The sequence below is a fragment of the Uloborus diversus genome, chromosome 1, assembly GCF_026930045.1.
Source record: "Uloborus diversus isolate 005 chromosome 1, Udiv.v.3.1, whole genome shotgun sequence".
Lineage (NCBI taxonomy): Eukaryota > Metazoa > Arthropoda > Arachnida > Araneae > Uloboridae > Uloborus > Uloborus diversus.
In genome coordinates, this window is record NC_072731.1 from 107,864,948 (window position 1) to 107,882,412 (window position 17,465).

Consider the following 17,465-nt stretch of genomic DNA (forward strand, 5'->3'; position numbering starts at 1 on the left):
TTTGACGCTGGATTCAGGTTTTCAATTTTAAATGGTTAATAGTTTTTTTTAAATGTCTTAAGCGTCCTTTGTTCATTGTATATTTCATTGCATCTTATTATTTGAAATTCTGAATCTATTGCAGAAATAAATTTCTTGTTAGTAAACCATTAATAAACTAAGCTTTTGCTTCACACATTAAAACGTGTCGGCAAAAATGTTTTCCCAGTGGGAGAAAAAAAGACTCTGCTAAGATTGCCTAATAGGCAGATAAGAAAATTTTTATTTTAATTTTTAATAAATAACGCGAAAATGGTTTTGATTAGAAAGTGGAAAATGTTAAAGTTAAAAAAAACGTCTAGTGGTAGGATAAAATACCCAATAATTTAATGTTTTTAAAATGCTCCGCACATGTTGTTAGGTACTTGCTCTTAAAAAGGAAAAAAACAATTTACAGTGAATTGCTCCTTTTGTTTTCATGATTGCGATAAATTTTATTTATCGTGTATTTAATTTTTTTGCGCATGCGGAAATATTTTATCTCGTTTCTTTGCTAAAGAAACAATTGAAATTTAAAAAATGGGAAACACTGGTTTTTCAATTGCAAATTTAATTTAAGGGTTATAATAAAAATCGTTGAAATTCAAGGATTTTATGAACTTTAAATTGCTGTGTAAACGTGTTAATGAGCATCATAATCAGTTACACGAGTAAGAAAACTGTTTCTATTATGTTTAAATAGTTCTTTTCATCCGTTTCAAGATGGGTTTACGCGATAGTGCATCAGTAGATTCAGCTAGGGAGACAGAGGCAGCTTTTCAAGTGTTAGATTGTATGTTTCTGAAGTTTTGCGATTGTGTGTGAGTGGTTTTTTTCTATGGAGGGGGGAAGGGATCGATGTGAGGAAGAACTTTATTGAATCAAAATAAAAATTTAGGTAAAACGAAGCATGTTAATATTTTAATTTGTATTCTTAGCGTAAAAAATATATGAATATTTTTATATTTAGCAGTACACTCTGGTCATTTCACGGCCAAATACTAATAATTAACCATTTCAATAGTTACAACAAGTGTTTGATAACTTTTGTTCATTTCGCTAACACGTGGAAACATTTACCAGCAGTCAAAATATTTCGTTTACAATTAGCCAATAAAATGCTCAAAGGACTTCTGCCTGTTTGTTCTACTGAAAATGGATCTTTAGTGTTCTTGTTTTTATCACTCTCTGTGACGTATAGGACAGTGCCGATACCTTTGAAAATGGTAAAAAGTTTTAAAAAAATAGAACAGGATGAAACCCATCAGAAAAGTAAGAAAATATAACAAAATTAATAGAAAAAATAATTTACGGGCGATCTGAGTTCGGGAAGGGGGAGGAGGAGGGGAGGTTTAAGGGGGGGAATCAGTTAATCACGATTTCCAGTCAAACTACGAATCCTATTGAAAAAAAAAATGACGATGTTGTTGGTAATAAAAAGGACTACAAATTTTGTTTTTTCACTTTTTCACAAAACCTCAAAATTTATGCGAAAAATTCAAAAAATCAACTTTTTCGTCTTTTATTTTTATCTACCCCACAAAAGCGATTTTTTTCACGAAACTTAGTTAAAAGTTACCTTTTTATGTCTCAAAGACATTGCAACTTTTTTTATTTAAAATATTCTTTTTTCTATTTTTTAAAAACAAGCATTGTAATTTTCAATCGAAAAATCTCACGTCAAAATATCTGATTTTTTTAAAAAATTGAAGCATGTTTTTTTGATGGTTAAAAAAATATATGCAATAATATTGAACAATTTCGCAAAAAAATGAAAAATCACAGAAAATTTTGAATTTGAAAAAAAAAAATCATCATTACGTAAAAATGTAAGTTATTTATTAAAATTTACGCTTTAATTACTCAAAAAATATAAGTTTCCATGTTAAACTGCGAAATTAAAAAATAGAAAATTCATGGAACATAGAGATTGCAAAAACACGCGAAAATAGTTACTGAAAATCGACATACAAGCAGTTATGATAATGCGCTGTATATAGATGCGCTGTATTTGAATATGCTGTAATTTCTTTTGTGTTATCTCTTGTTTTGTTATTTTGAACCGATCGTATTTTTTCTTTTGAGATATTAAAAAAAAAATCTTAGCAAAAAAAAAAAAAAAAAAACATGAGAATGGAAATTATATGTGAGATTCTTTATTTATTTCTTTTCGTTCCTTTGATTTTCTCTGTCTTGAAGTACAAAACGTAGTTATTGCAGTCTCATCATTGTATTGACTTTGACAAGTTCGATGAATTAAAGCTGATATTAAATTCTCAATTGTTTTGTGTTTATTGTCTACACTTCTCTTCATGGTGACGTCAGAGCGTTAGTCGATCAGTGTAGAGCCCAGTGATATTCGCCATTCTATATGTGAGGATAACTTTTTACTTGAATGGTCTGTAGAACATTGTAGCCTTCAGAAAATATTTTGTACAGAAGAGTCAAATGGTCTAGAAAGGTCTGGGCATTATTACCTGCTGATTGTTTAGTAGCAGCTGCTAAGATCGTTCGAGCAATAGACATCATTTATAAACATACAAGTGCAGTTTAAATTACTTAAAGTATAAATTGTGACGAATTTACTTCTTTTAATGAAATTTTTGGAATCAACATAGTAAGACAAATACTACATGTATTTTAATTTGAATCAACCAGCTATAAAATAAAAGTATTATTTTTTTCTTTCATTAATAATATGCTTAATGTAACATAACCTAAAAAAAAAATTGAATGATACAGGAATATAGTCGTTTTTAAAATCAAAACTTTCTTTCACATTTTTCCTTCCCGATCATTGAATATGTGAAGTTATTCAAAATAACAATACAAGAGATAACACAAAACAAATTACAGCATATTCAAAAACAAAACACGCAGAATGATTTTGATGAAAACATTATAGTTCGTTTGAGAAATGGGCCTAATTTACTCGTAGTTGCAGTAAAAGCGCATTATCATACTGCGTGTATGTCGACTTTTGTTAACTATTTTCGCGTGTTTATTGCAATCTCTATGCTCCATGGATTTTCAATGATTTAAATTAGCAATTTAACATAGAAACTTACACTTTTTGAGTAGTTAGTTGGTAAGTTATATAAATTACTTAAAATTTTACGGAATGATGAGTTTTTTTTTTTTTCAAATTCGAATTTTTCGTGTTTTTTTTTTTTTTTTTTCATTTTTTGCGAATTTTTTCCATACTATTGTATATGTATTTTTTATACCATCAGAAAGTAGAGATTCCAACGAAAAAAGACACGCTCCGATAATTTAATAAAAATTAGATATTTTGACGTGAGATGTTTCAATTGAAAACTATAGTGCTTTTTTTTATTAAATCAAAAATCGAAGAAAAAATAAATGTTTTAAATAAAAATTGTCAGTGTATTTGAGACATAAAAAGGTAACTTTTCCCTACGTTTCGTGAAAAAATCATTTTTTATGGAAGGCAAAAATAAAAAACCACAAATTTGAATTTTTGAATTTTTTGCATAAATTTTCAGGTTATGTAAAAAAAAGTGCAAATACAAAAGTTGTAGTTCTTGTTATAATCAACAACAACTTCCCCTCTCTCCCCTTCCCGAACTCAGCTCGCTCCTAAAGTATTGTTCCTATTGATTTTATTATATTTTCTTACTTTTCCAATGTGTTTCATCCTGTTCTAATTTTGTTTTAGTCTCAAACATGATTGGTACTGGCTTAGTACGGAAAGATTGCCTGGAGAAACGGCAAAATAACCCACTTTGTCGTATGTTATTATTACAGCGTTGGGTCCCTGTGTTACGGGTTAACTTTATAGTTAATGCCAAGACATATGAACGCAACGTTCTACAAGTGCTGAGTATGTATGATCTTGGGGTTTAAAAATCTGGTATGCAGGCATACAGAATCTTTTATAGGACTTTTCAACTCTCACCCCACATCAATACAAGGGTCTTTAATGTAGTTGTCGGGATTATCCTGATAGTTTTTAAGGAGGTTATCGTATGGAAGTTCATCGTTCACATCGTAAATAAGAATTAGATTCAGGAATAAAAATTAGATGTTAGACTTCTTTTACATGAGTATTTTTTTCCCATGGCAAAATTTCTACATGATTTGTTTGCTGTTATGATTAAAAAATTAGCACTACTATATTTACCAAAAAAAAAAAAAATGGAAGATTAGAATGTTAATAACTAAAATATCTCGATCATGCTTTAATATAAAACAATGTTTATCAATTATAAACATTAAAAACGATAAGAAATACCACAAAAGATTTTGATAAATCTGGCAAATAATAAACATTTACTGTAACAACAAGCTTCTGAAACTGTTTAAAGAAGTTTATAATTGCAAAAAACGGTTTCTAGACAACAAGGAAAAAATGGAACACTGGAAATGTCGTTTAAAGAACTTAGTTTTAGTGTTTTTTTTTTTTTTTTTTGTTCTCGTTTTGTTTTTTTCCCTCTGGTTTTAAATTTTTTTTTTCTTCATGTCTGGAATGTTGAAAAATAGTTTTTCTTCATGTTAACTTTTTTCCTCTGTTTTTACTTTTTATAGGCTACTTACTCTCTTTGGTTATCACCGTTTGGAAGTAATTCTACACTTCCCTTACAAGTGGTATGTCTAATTTTTTCGGCCACGTTTACTTACATGTTTGCTGCGGTGCCTTAATAGTTTTTGCCCAAGTAAAAAGATTACTTCATACAGTATTTCTGCTAGTTCCTTAGAAACGGACACCGAGGTTACCTTGACCATTAATTTTTATCATATTTTATAAAGATGTTTTCCACATAGGCAAATTATTTTTGCCTTTTATTTCAATAATTTTTCGCATTTTCTTCCCAGCTTCATAATAGTTTACTGAATTTTTGAAACCAAAAACTGTTAAAAACTATCAATAATTATGGAAACATAAGAAAACAAGTACTTGAACGGTGGTGGGGTGGATTATAAACATTTTCACAGCTGTCAAAAATTATAAATAATGTTATAATGATTATTTACAATGCGCAAAAATTGAAAATTTCCGGAGAATTCCAAAAATTAACGACCGTTAGTTTATAGATTGTGAAAGGGCATTATATTTTTCGTTCGAAGTTATCATTAAGTATATTAATGATAGCGTAGTACAACGTAATGCACTGTTATTTTATGTGTCTTTAGTATCGAATAGCACAGATGAATTAGGTGTCTTAAATGACACAATTCCGGACTAGAAATAGCGATAGATCATGTTTCAGTTAATAATGAAAACATCGTTTTTTTGTCTGATTACTATGTCTTAATAAAGAAAGCATCTGTTTTCAGTCATTAGCAACAAATGCGCCATGAACCAAAATAAACAAGTTGCATAATGGGCTATTTTAGATACGTTGCAAAAGGCTAAGTGAACTAACTCTTGAATAACTGATCTTTCAGAAATAAATCACACTCCGTCCGCTTTATCCAGCAAAAACGAAAAAAAGTGTTTGTTCAAGACGTTCTAGTAAATGTTTTTTTTTTCCTTTTTACTTCCTTTTACAAACGAGCTGATGTGTGCATCACATGACTTTCTTTTACTCCAATTTAATGTCATTTTCTTATTATTGGCAGTTTTAATATGATTCAATAGTTTACTCTCTAAATATCACCAACAGTGGCCAAATTGAAACCAGTTAAAAAAAAAAAAAATCGCCAAATTTGTCGCCAGGTTGGCTAAAAAAACTTGGCGACCAAAAGACTGGAGATATATCGCCAAGTGTCCGCCAAATTATAACACCACTTGAGTTTACATCGAAATTAACAATGATTTCCCCCAGAAAAGGGGCAAAAGACCCCTATTGGAGCAAACGAATGCAACCAAAAAAGAAGGTGCACAACTAGACCCCACTAGGAGTCTACGTAGCAAATTTCCACTTTTCGAGGACATTCCGTTCTTGAGTTATGCGACATACATAGACACATACACACATACGCACATACATACGTACCTACAAACGTCACAAGAAAAATCGTTGTAATTAACTCGGAGATCGTCAAAATGGTTATTTTGGGTGTCTGTACGTTCCTAGGCACATATCCACGTGTGGCCGGGTTGAAAAAAAAAACTCAACATTCGTTTGGGGGTGAGCAAAATGGAAATTAAGGTCGATTTTTGGGTGAAAATAGTTTCGCGAATACAATACTTCTTTTTTTGTAAAAGGAAGAAAAAAGAAGTACTGTATTCGCGAAAAAAATTTCCCCCAAAAATCGGCCTTAATTTCCATTTTGCTCAACTGAAAATGAATGTTGAGTTTTTTTTTCAACCTGACCACACGTGGATATGTGCCCAGGAACGTACAAATACCCGAAATATCCATTTTGACGATCCCCGAGTTAATTACAACGAGTTTTCTCGTGACGTCTCTACGTACGTATGTATGTGCGCATGTGTTATGTGTGTATGTATGTCGCATAACTCAAGAACGGAATGTCCTAGAGAGTTGAAATTTGGTACATAGATTCCTAGTGGGGTCTAATTGTGCACCTTTCTTTTTGGTTGCATTCGTATGCTTCAAAGGGGGTCTTTTGTCCCTTTTTGGGGGGAAATCATTATTAATCTTGATGTATACTCACGTGGTGTTATAATTTGGCTGACACTTGGCGATATATCACCAATATTTTGGTCGCCAAGTTTTGTCGCCAAATTGGCGACAATTTTAACGATTTTTTTTATTTTTTTAAATCTGGTTTCAATTTTGCCACTGTTGGTGATATTTAGAGAGGAAACTATTGAATAATATTAAAACTGCCAATAATGAAAAAAAGGAGATGAAATTGGAGTAAAAGGAAGTCATGTGATGCACAGATCAGCTCGTTTAAAGAAAATCTGTATGTTCTTTTTTTTGAAATTATTAACAATTTTTATTTGCCAAAATAGGTAAAGAGGGTCCTCTCTTTGATACTTTATGCATTTCAGTATAATTTTCAGTACGAATTGGGAGACGCGTTGCTTACTGAGCATAATTTTCATATTAAGGGAGAAAAACTTTTTCTTTATGCGTTTGTTTTCTTTTTCAACTAGAAAAGTAGCAAAAATAAGATCAAATTCAATAAGTTGTAGTTTATAATTTTATGTGTATGCAAATCTTTCGGCTTTTTTTTTTTTAAATCTTATTAAATGCTTTAAATCTGTACAGTACTAAAAATGAGTAAATCTGGAGAGTCAAAATAGTAAGGTAAAATCCGTTATAGTTTTCAGAAACTTCTTGAAAAACTGATATCACTCCTGCTCTTTTTTTAGTTTTAGTTCATTTCTCTAATAATGCATCCTGTGTACTTGGACGTTATGAGCTGTGAAACTTAGTGACAATCGACCTTTTTGTAACCATGATTCGTTTGAACTAGTTGTTTGGTAAGATGAGTATTTTTATATGTTTTCTGATACATTTCTTACCAAGTGAAATACATTACTTTGCAAAGTGTATGAAATGATTCTAACCGCTGATAGATTTCTTTTTATAAGCTTAATCTCACACTAAACTGTAAACAGTTATTTCTACATCTAATAGATGTTACATAACAGGCTGTCAATTCTGGTAAATAACATTTTACTCCAGTTCTCACTAGTTTAAAAATGATTGGTGACAATCTAAATCATGTTAAGACAATGTGTACACATGAAGGAGGCAATTAGTACAGCAATTACTCATTTATGTGCACAACGAATAGCTATTAGTATATACGTATACATCTCAAATCTGACTAATGTTTGAATACATATTTTTATAGTTGAGGAATGATCCTTTACATATATGAAGGCCAAGTTTTTGAAAAACATATTAAACGAAACCGCGTGAAAAAGTATTTCACTTAAGTATAGACTTTAAACGGAAGTACTTTTTTTTCAACGGCTAGACACCTTTATTACTTGATTTGGCTATTAAATCACGCATAAAAACCACAGAGCTCTTTACAGAAGTGTTGATTATTGAATAGCACAGTATTAAAATTACAATTCGCTTTCATTGAAATATCAAAAAATGATGGTGTGCTGCAAAAATATATTTTTTCTTTTTCGTTTTTGGAGCAATACGAGTTTTAATTTGAAGTTTAATGACTAATAAACTTTAAAAAGCCATCAGCACTCTGTTACAATGATTTTTAATCTCCTCACCCTAGATATCCAAATTCAGCTATAAGTACACAGTTAAACATTTTACGGGAAAACGTACTGGCATATGTTAAGCCAGTACTTCTTATTGTAAAATCTTATTTTATTGTGAATTTTATGGTAGAAAAATAAAAAAAAGCTGTGACTGGTTGCGTAAAGGAAAAAGACAAGATGCAGGAGGTAAGGTTCGAAACTACACCGTTGGTAATCGCGGCCCGTTTCGTTATACCCTTTACCAACTGGACCACGACAGGCCAGCGAGAATGAAGAAATGTATGCTTCCCTCCTCAAGTCTAGTGGTGAACAGATTTGCACTGCAATCGCTTACTTTTTCCGGTACAGTTTTTTTTATATATATAAAAAAAAACTCCGTACTGCGAACGCACCTTTTTGCAGTAATATTTACCTGAATTTTTAACAGTGTATCAAAGTCTTTTCCTCCCACAAGGATAACTTTATATAAAGATAAATATATATAGTCTATATTTAAATAATAAAATCCAGAAAATTATTATAAGTATTTAATTTCTAAGCGTTGTGTTTTGCCTTCCAGCTATATTATTAACTGCCATTCATGAAGTTGCAATTGTTACTGCATTTACTATATTGTACTACACTGTTGAAAAAAATCTCGAAATTTTTCGATAAAAGTTATCGGCATCTATGGTACCAGTAACTTTCACCGTAAAATCCTACTTTACTGTGAAATTCTGCGGTAAATAAAAGATGATTAAAAAACGCAAAATGCACACATCAGTTTCGATCTCGGGACCTTCAGATTGGCAGGCGGTTTTGATGCAAACCATACGAGTTGGGGAACATCGAGTTAGGGGAAATACTGATGTTACCTGCTTCGCACTGTAAGTCACGAGGTGTATCAAATGGCGCAGGAATCGTTTACTTTGTTCGGTACAATTTACTATAAATCCTTCCCGTACTGTAAACATTCCATTTTAATGTAATATTTAACGTAAAATTTTCCTGAATTTTCAGCCGTGTAACAAATTCCTTGAGTCATACATGATCACCCACACCCCCTGTTTACCATAATATAGCAATAGTTTGAACACTGGATGTATGTCACGACATCCTCTGTACCGAAATCATACCGTGATGGTGTAGACAGTTCTCAAGTAAAATATACCATATACAATAATCAAATTTCTTTAAAAAAGCAATATAAATAGCAGTAGTTTCTAAGTATGAAATGTAATAATATGTAGTTAACTAAACTTTTAAAACCCCATAAATGTAAGTTAGTTCAAATCATCTCTAGGATTTGCTTGTCATTTCCTGGGAGACCTTTTTTAATTACATCGCAAATCTTGTTCAGGAAATTACTGGTTGATTCTATGTACATACTTGTAAAGAAAATAAATTTTTTCTTTATCAAAAAAACGAGATAAGCTTTGACATATAATGCCTGCATGCCTTTATTTTCTTTTCTGCAAAAAAAAAAAAAAAAAAAAAAAAAAAAAAAATGGGTTTAGCTGGTTAGAAATATGAAAACTGTTAAGAATAAAGATTGCGAAAGATGCTTTATTCTCAACGTCTTAATCCCTTTCAGTGAATCAAACTGGTCTACTATTCCTTGAGAATATGCTATTTTGGTGAAAAAATTGGAAGAATTTAAGAGGTATTTAGAAATATGAAGACAGTATAATAGGATAAAAATATCTAGGGAAAGGCTATAGAGGCAAATACCGTATTTCTCGATTTTAAAGAAAAATTCTTAAATACAATGGTAAGTGCTTAGTACTGAAAGAAAAAGACACTATTGTTTACATATAAGATGGTCAAATTTATACAATTTGACAAAGTTTTATATAGTGCATTTTAGAAAAGAAAATTGCTGTTTTATAAACATGATGACAGAATAATATTAGTTTTAAATGTGATTTTAATGGCACAATATGCTTTGATTCAACTCTGGGATTGCAAAATATATTTTCAACTGCTTAGGTATTACGTAAAAGTGATTGTACTTGTATTATCACTTGTATTATCAGTATACACTAGTGCGCAAAAATTAAGGACGAGACGGTTTTTTCAATATAACTTTGTACAAAAGCTTTCCAAATCAATACATTCCAAATCAATACCGTAAGATCTACAATACGTAAGGACATGTGTAATGTAAGCAACACTTACTAAAAGAGAAATCAGAGGGATAAAAAGAAGCTTTATTGAAAAAGTAGCATGTAGCGCAATGCGACGGAAGGCCGAAACATCCCTGTGATGCGTGTCCAGCAAGAAACATCCGGTCTTTAGTAGGGGATATGATCTCTTCCGACTGCAAGGCAGGTTTCACAGCGTATGCCCATGCTGAGAATGAGGGTGTCAATGAGTTGTTGAGGCATTGCTGCCCATTCATCTTGCAACGCCAATCGAAGTTCCCGAATCGTTACTGGTGGTAAGGTACGAGCTGTCAAGCATCTGCTTAGAAAATCCCATACATGCTCGCTTGGATTGAGATCCGAAGATCGGCCGGCCAATCCATACGTTCAATATCCTCACTCTCTAAGAGCTGTTCGGCAGCTACTGTGCGATGACATGGTGCATTGTCGTCCATGAAAAGGAACTGCGGACCCATAGCGCCTCTAAAAAGACGCACATATGGAAGAAGAATCTCGTTTCAATAACGGGTCCCGTTGACTGAACTTGCGTCGAAGATGTGAAGGTCTGTACGACTACCAAGCATGATGCCTCCCCAAACGAGAACACCGCGACCTCCATACCTGTCCCTTTCAATGATGTTCGAGGGATGATTGCGGCTTCCCCGCTCTCTCTAGATGAGTTTGCGATGAGAATCGCTACTCAGACTGAATCTGCTCTCATCTGTAAAGAGTACTCGTCCCCATTCATTGTCTCTCAAATTCCGGTGTTCCCTAGACCACAGAGAACGCCTTCTCCGATGGGCAGGCGTTAGAGGTACACACCGTATAGGGCGTCGTGCAAACCGACCGTCGTGCAATTCCGAACTCTGCAGCCACACTTGTCACACTGCAGCCTTTCTCCAACTTCCTAATGATTCGACCTCCTGTAAAAGCATCCAGATGTCGTCTAACAGATTGATTATTCGCCATTTCTCGCTGAGGTAGCAACTCGGTGTGATTTTAACTGCTATACGGCGTGCAATCTCTTTGCCAGAAATGCTGATCTTACACCGACAACATGCTTTATACTACTCAGACACTCCCCCACTACGTCTTCCTGCAGATCTGCGCATGTGCTACCGTACATCACCTTACCTAATCTCCTGATTGGTCTTTGTGTCCGCTCTGCCTCTTCGGCTGATATGCTAATTTTTCGACTTCGTCCTTAATTTTTGCACACCAGTGTATATTACATAATTTTCTTTTAAATCGTATGCTTTTATTTTCACTTAAGCTTTTCATAAAACTTTTCGCGGAATTTTTTTTCAATTTCCGAATGAAACATAAATATCATTGATCTTAGACGGTTTGAATTTATTCATTTTGCGATTATGAGTTACTATTATTTATTTTATATTGGGCGCATTTTAAGATAACGTTGGAGCTAAATCGACCGCATTTTAACTTTGTAATGCATTTGGAGGAAAATATAAACTGTTTTTGACACTTTCGTAAAAACCTGCCCCTCTTTTTTCCGTTCTTTGGAAGACTTTGTTACCTTAGGGCAACTTTTTGAAATGACATTTTCAACTGTTGAATCGCTTGTAATTTCCTGCTTTAAGTTCTCCACTTTCAGTTTTTCTTCAAACTGAATGCTTAGTCTTGTTTTCCTTTTTCAACTTTCACATTTCTTCCGTTACATTCCGTGACTTTGAAACAGCTTTACCATATGTATTAAGACAGGTTATTTATATTTTTTTCCGAAATTTTAAAGTTAACAAGATTAAAAAAGTGCTAAATGCTCTTAGCTAACATGTGTGATTTTTTTAACATTTTAATAAGTATTTTCTGTCTTTGGATTTACTTGGAAATTTCGATCCCTGCTCCAAGTTAAGTTAAATAAAAGATTGCGACAAAAATTTACAGGGCTAGCATTCAAGAATATCCTGGTTTTGAAAAGTTATGTTTCATAAACTATTACAATTGTCTCTATAAATGATACATAAAAATAAAGAAAAACATTCCAAATTTTTTTGAACGTACGTAATTACTTAAACGTGCACGCTGGATTGGCCGTACATGTGATTACGAGTTACACTTAATGCGATGAATAACCAAATTCCCAGCCCTAACCCCATGTAAATTTTTGTGATGATTCTTTAAAGACTGTTTATTTACAACCATTCCCAACAACATTGTAAGAAATGAAAAAAAAAATATATGTGTAGCATTACGAAAAATTTATAGTGAAACACTCTAAAATGCATGAAACGAACTAGAATACAGGTACACATGCGTGAACATGTACGAACTAGAATACAGGTGTGTGTCGCGTTACAAAAGGCTTACACTTAGAACATTTGTGAGTGAAATGAAACTTGGAATGTTAATCTTTATTTTTATGTATCATTTACAGTGGAAAATGTTATCAAATATAAAATTTTAAAACCGTTTCTTTTATGCTAACCCTTTATAATATTTTATTGACACGTGAACTATTTATCATATATATATATGTTCACACCTGTCATTTCAGAATTGAGCATTACTTGAAGTGAACGAATGAGACCCGCGTACGCTGAATTTCATTTCACTATTTTAGTATAGCTTCGATGAGCATCGTGTCTTTTGCTGAACATTTTTCCTTTCTATTCTTTTTTAAATCTTGAATCTTTGTTGTTCAGGATGGAAATGTCAGTTGTTTAGTGATTCATGTGATGCATTAAAAGCAACATTTTGTCAAATTACGAAGATGTTTCAAAATGATATGAATGAACTTAACGTGAATGAAACTTAAACGTGATGGTAAAACTAAGACAGGTCCAACACTCGAGGGAAAAGAGGACATTGTCTTGAAAAATGAAAAAATGAATTCCTTGAAAAATGAAGAATTATGGTCAAAAGCTTCTATTCCAACTTTTTGTCATGAGTAAGGGAAACTTATGTCAAACACTTTACTTTTAAATAGAAAAGTCGCTTGAAACCTCTCAGCAAAATACCTAATAAAATTCGATTTTCTCGATGCCAATTTACTGTTATTTGAAATTCATTCTTGTGGTGCAAAGTAGTTAATTATTACATCGGTTCTGAAAACAAAATATAAAATTTAAAAAAAAGTAAGAACGATAATTTTTAAAGTGTTTAAAAAAACCGAAAAAAAAAGCTGAGAGACAAAAACTAAGTAATTTATCAAAGTATAACTAGAGGAATGATGTTTGGAATGCCATACGTTTAATTATTAGCAGGATACTTTAAAGACAGAAACGTCGAGAAAAAAAATTTCCAACTGCGGTCTCAAAAAAAAAAAAAAAAAGAAAAAAAAAAAGAAAAAAGAAAGAAAAAAATACGCATAGTTTTAATGTCTGACTTCTTTTACATCTAGCTAACTGAATGCGGAGGGCAGTGATGATTTCTAGTTATCTTTACAAGTATGAACTTTAAATGATACACACACTACTCCTGACTTTTGATTGTGTTCATAAACATGTTGCAGATTCGGAATTTCCGACAGGGCTAGAGCTGCTACGATCTAACCAATTTGGAAAGTATTAATGAAAAAACGTTTTAGTTGAATGTTTTTAGAACCAACGTTAAATTAGCTATGACTTTTGAGAGGAGATGTTATAGATTTTGCACTTATCTTAAATTGCTACGCGAGTCCGACTAATGATACGTTACTCCAATAATATTGGTTAGGAATAACTTTCCTTAATAATAATAAGTTGACTTATAAAACAATTCTGCCTTTTTTGAAACGGATATTTGGGTATTGTGCTTACTGTAATGATGATTTTTGAGGCTGCTCTCCTAATTCTAAGTGATATTATTTTGGAATTATTGCTCTAATTAGAATAGCAATATAAAGGCACTCGTGTGCTACTGAAAAGGGGAATTTTCGGAATTCTTTATATTTTATAATATGAAGCCGCTGTTTCCGTCTGGTTTTCTTCAGCAAAACCGGAATTATTCGAGTCTTAGGAATTGTTGCCTTTTTGCAATGATATGTTTAGGGAGCATTTTCATTTTTTACGGACGGCTGATGGGTAGTTGGGATTGTGGTTCCTATATGTAAGGATATTATAGAAACTGTTGTCTTTTTGTTGCTGAGGTTTAAGGTGTAACTAATGGCATTATGCCAACGTCTCTTCTAGTTCTGACGATGATGCTGAAGTAAGAGTCTATTTTATTCGCATTTTGATTCAATAAATCTAACGGAAAAAGGTTGGGAGGCGAGGGATATTTTAAAACGCACGTCTTAAGAATTATTTAATCAAATGAGTATTATTAAAATGTATGCAACTATTACACTTAAAATAAGATTACAATTCGCCACAGGATATTTATGTAAGGTTTGTATCACAGAACAACTCTGTGACGGAAATGCTTCTTGTACGTATTTTTATAAATTTCTGAACCAATTAATTTGAAATGTAGAATGAATATCCCTTTAAGATGTTTTTTTATCAATTTTGTGAGGGAAACGCGCTGTTGGAAATAATCTTGTGAAAACTTCAATAAAATAAATAAAGCGCTTGAATATATTCTAAATACATCATCGCGTACGTTGCAGGTGGTGATCAATATCAAATTATGCAATATTATTTGTGGATATAAGATGAATAAACTAACAGACATTTATGAAAATCCAATACAATTTTAAGCTGTTTTTACTAATGTTGTTACGTAGAGGAAAAGAGGGAACACGTGAACAATTTTTTTTCAGTTCTTTATTTTTGAAAAAAATATTATCAATTTCGCAGCTCAATTGTGTCTCCGTAATTGAATAAACTTTTCTTTGTGTCATGGATTTGTTTGGAATTAAAAAAAAATATATCTTTGCTTTATGGTTTTTTAAAAAAACGTCTGCAGTTGAGTCTCTAGAGGGGGCCACATGTAAATAGGAGTTGGTAAATTATGGGGGTTGACCTGCAGCGGGACGGATTGCCGGATCAGATCCGCCTGTGACCTCCACCTGTGACCGTCACCTGTGACTTCCGAACGCGTAGAAGTTTACGGGGGTTTAGTTTCGGTTTCCAAACATTTTGGCGCGTTTTTTAGTTTTTCGCGCATTTTTGGACCTAATCGTTTTACCGTGAAGAGTTTGTTCGTGCGTTTTTGTTCTTTGCCATTTTACCGTAAAAGGTTGCGGGTATTTTCGCGCGCCCAAATTTTTCGACTTTGTCGTTTTTCAAAAATAAATTTTTGTTTTAAGTTGGTGGTCCCACCATCCAGCACGGTGTATTAAAACAATACACTCCATAAACTTTTTTTTAAAAATTTATGTCTTATATCATTTCCATACATGTTTGAACTAGGAATATTTTTCGCAATTTAGATTATTTTCCTGCCGTGTGTACTTGGAATATTTTCACATTATGATCTTAGACTATTTTAACGTCTTTTGATTATTTTTCGCGATTTTTTTATTCATTTGGATCTTATTAACTATCTATAAGATAACTATTTTCGCATCTTTTATTTTTTTACAAGTGTACTCGACTTTATCATTTTTCTGACTTTAACTATTTTCATAAATTGAGTTCATTGTATTTTATGCATATTTACACTTGAAATATATTTCGAACTTTGATTTTTTTTCATGCATTTCGAACTTTATCATTTTTTACAATTTAGATTATTTGCGAACCGTTCGAACTTTATAGTATTTCTGACTTAGTTTATTTTCAATTACTTCGAACTTTATCATTCTTTTATGCATTTTTGAACTTAAACTTTTTTTTCCTCTCATTTAGCACATTGATTATTTTTCACTGTTTTCAGGCTTAGATTCTATTCATGAGTTTAATTATTTTCAAGTACTCTTAGTCTTAGATTATTTGCGTGACTTTCGAACTTCATAGTTCTTCTTACTAAGTTTATTTTTAATGATTTCGAACTTTGATTTTTCATGCATTTCAAACTTTGATTTTTTCATGCATTTCAAACTTTATCATTTTTTGCAACTTTAATTATTTGCGCGCATTTCAAATTTCATAGTTTTTCTTACTTAGTTTATTTTCAACTAGCTGTGTTGTTCGGCTTTGCCCGGTCTACATTGAAAACAGAAATTGCGTCAAGTGACGTATATTCAACAATCAGGCATAAATAAAAGAAAAAAAACCATCATGCAAAATTTCCCCTCCAAGCAATGACGACACAATTTAAAATACTTTTAAGAAATTAAAATAAAATGAGACAGATGGATTAAAAAAGCGTAACCATGGAAACACAAAATAAAATAAGCTTAAAAGTAGAAAATGAGAAAGATGGAAATTAAATAACAATGGATTCAAAAAGCGTTATCGTGGAAACGAAAATTAAAATGGTTAAAAACATGAATAGAGAACAGATATTGAACTTCATTTAATTCGCTTGTATTTTTTTTCTAATAGAGATAGAGGGTTAAACTTTCGACCATGGGTCGAGTTAGATCTGGAGTTAAAAAAGCAGCTCTTTCGAATGGTGTCAAAAAGAAAACCTGCGGGACAATTCCTTTGCTCTTTATTTATAGATTTCATGAAGAAAGTAGTGCCTAAATTTCAGTTAAGCCTAAACAAATTCGAGGTAAAAAAGCAAATAACTCCCGCCGTAAATAATTTAGAGCATTGAAACAAATTACGTAGAACGCGTGAAATTCTACTCTTTCCAACGATATGTAATATTAATATGTGCAAGTAATTTTTCACTCCCATACTCGGGAACTTACGTGAAAATTGGGCCTAAATTGGAATAAAAAAAATATTCATCGAATTTTTTTCGAACTGGCCTGAAAACCTTATCAGAGCTTAAAGGAACAAATTGTGAAAATTTCAGCGAAATCGGAAGGGTAGTTCTCGAGTTTTGCGAGTTCAAACACACAGACGCTTTTTGGATCCTTCATTTTATACTATGCAGAGATTATGTCGAATTTTATCATTCTTTCATACATTTTGTACTTTAACATTTTTTCCCATCAATAAGCACTTTGATTACTTTTCACTATTTTCGGGCTTAGATTCTATTCATGAGTTTGATTATTTTCTCGCTTGTTTTGACTTGATCGTTTTTTAGCACATTTTAGAACTTAACAATTTCTTCATAAACAGTGATCGGAATCGGACATTTTTTTTTGTTGCAAAAATTATCTTAAATACCGTGTCTTAAATTTTCATCCAACCAATTTAAAAACTTGCAATCAATTTACTTTTAGTATTATTCATCACATATCACTAATCCATTTACTCATAGTT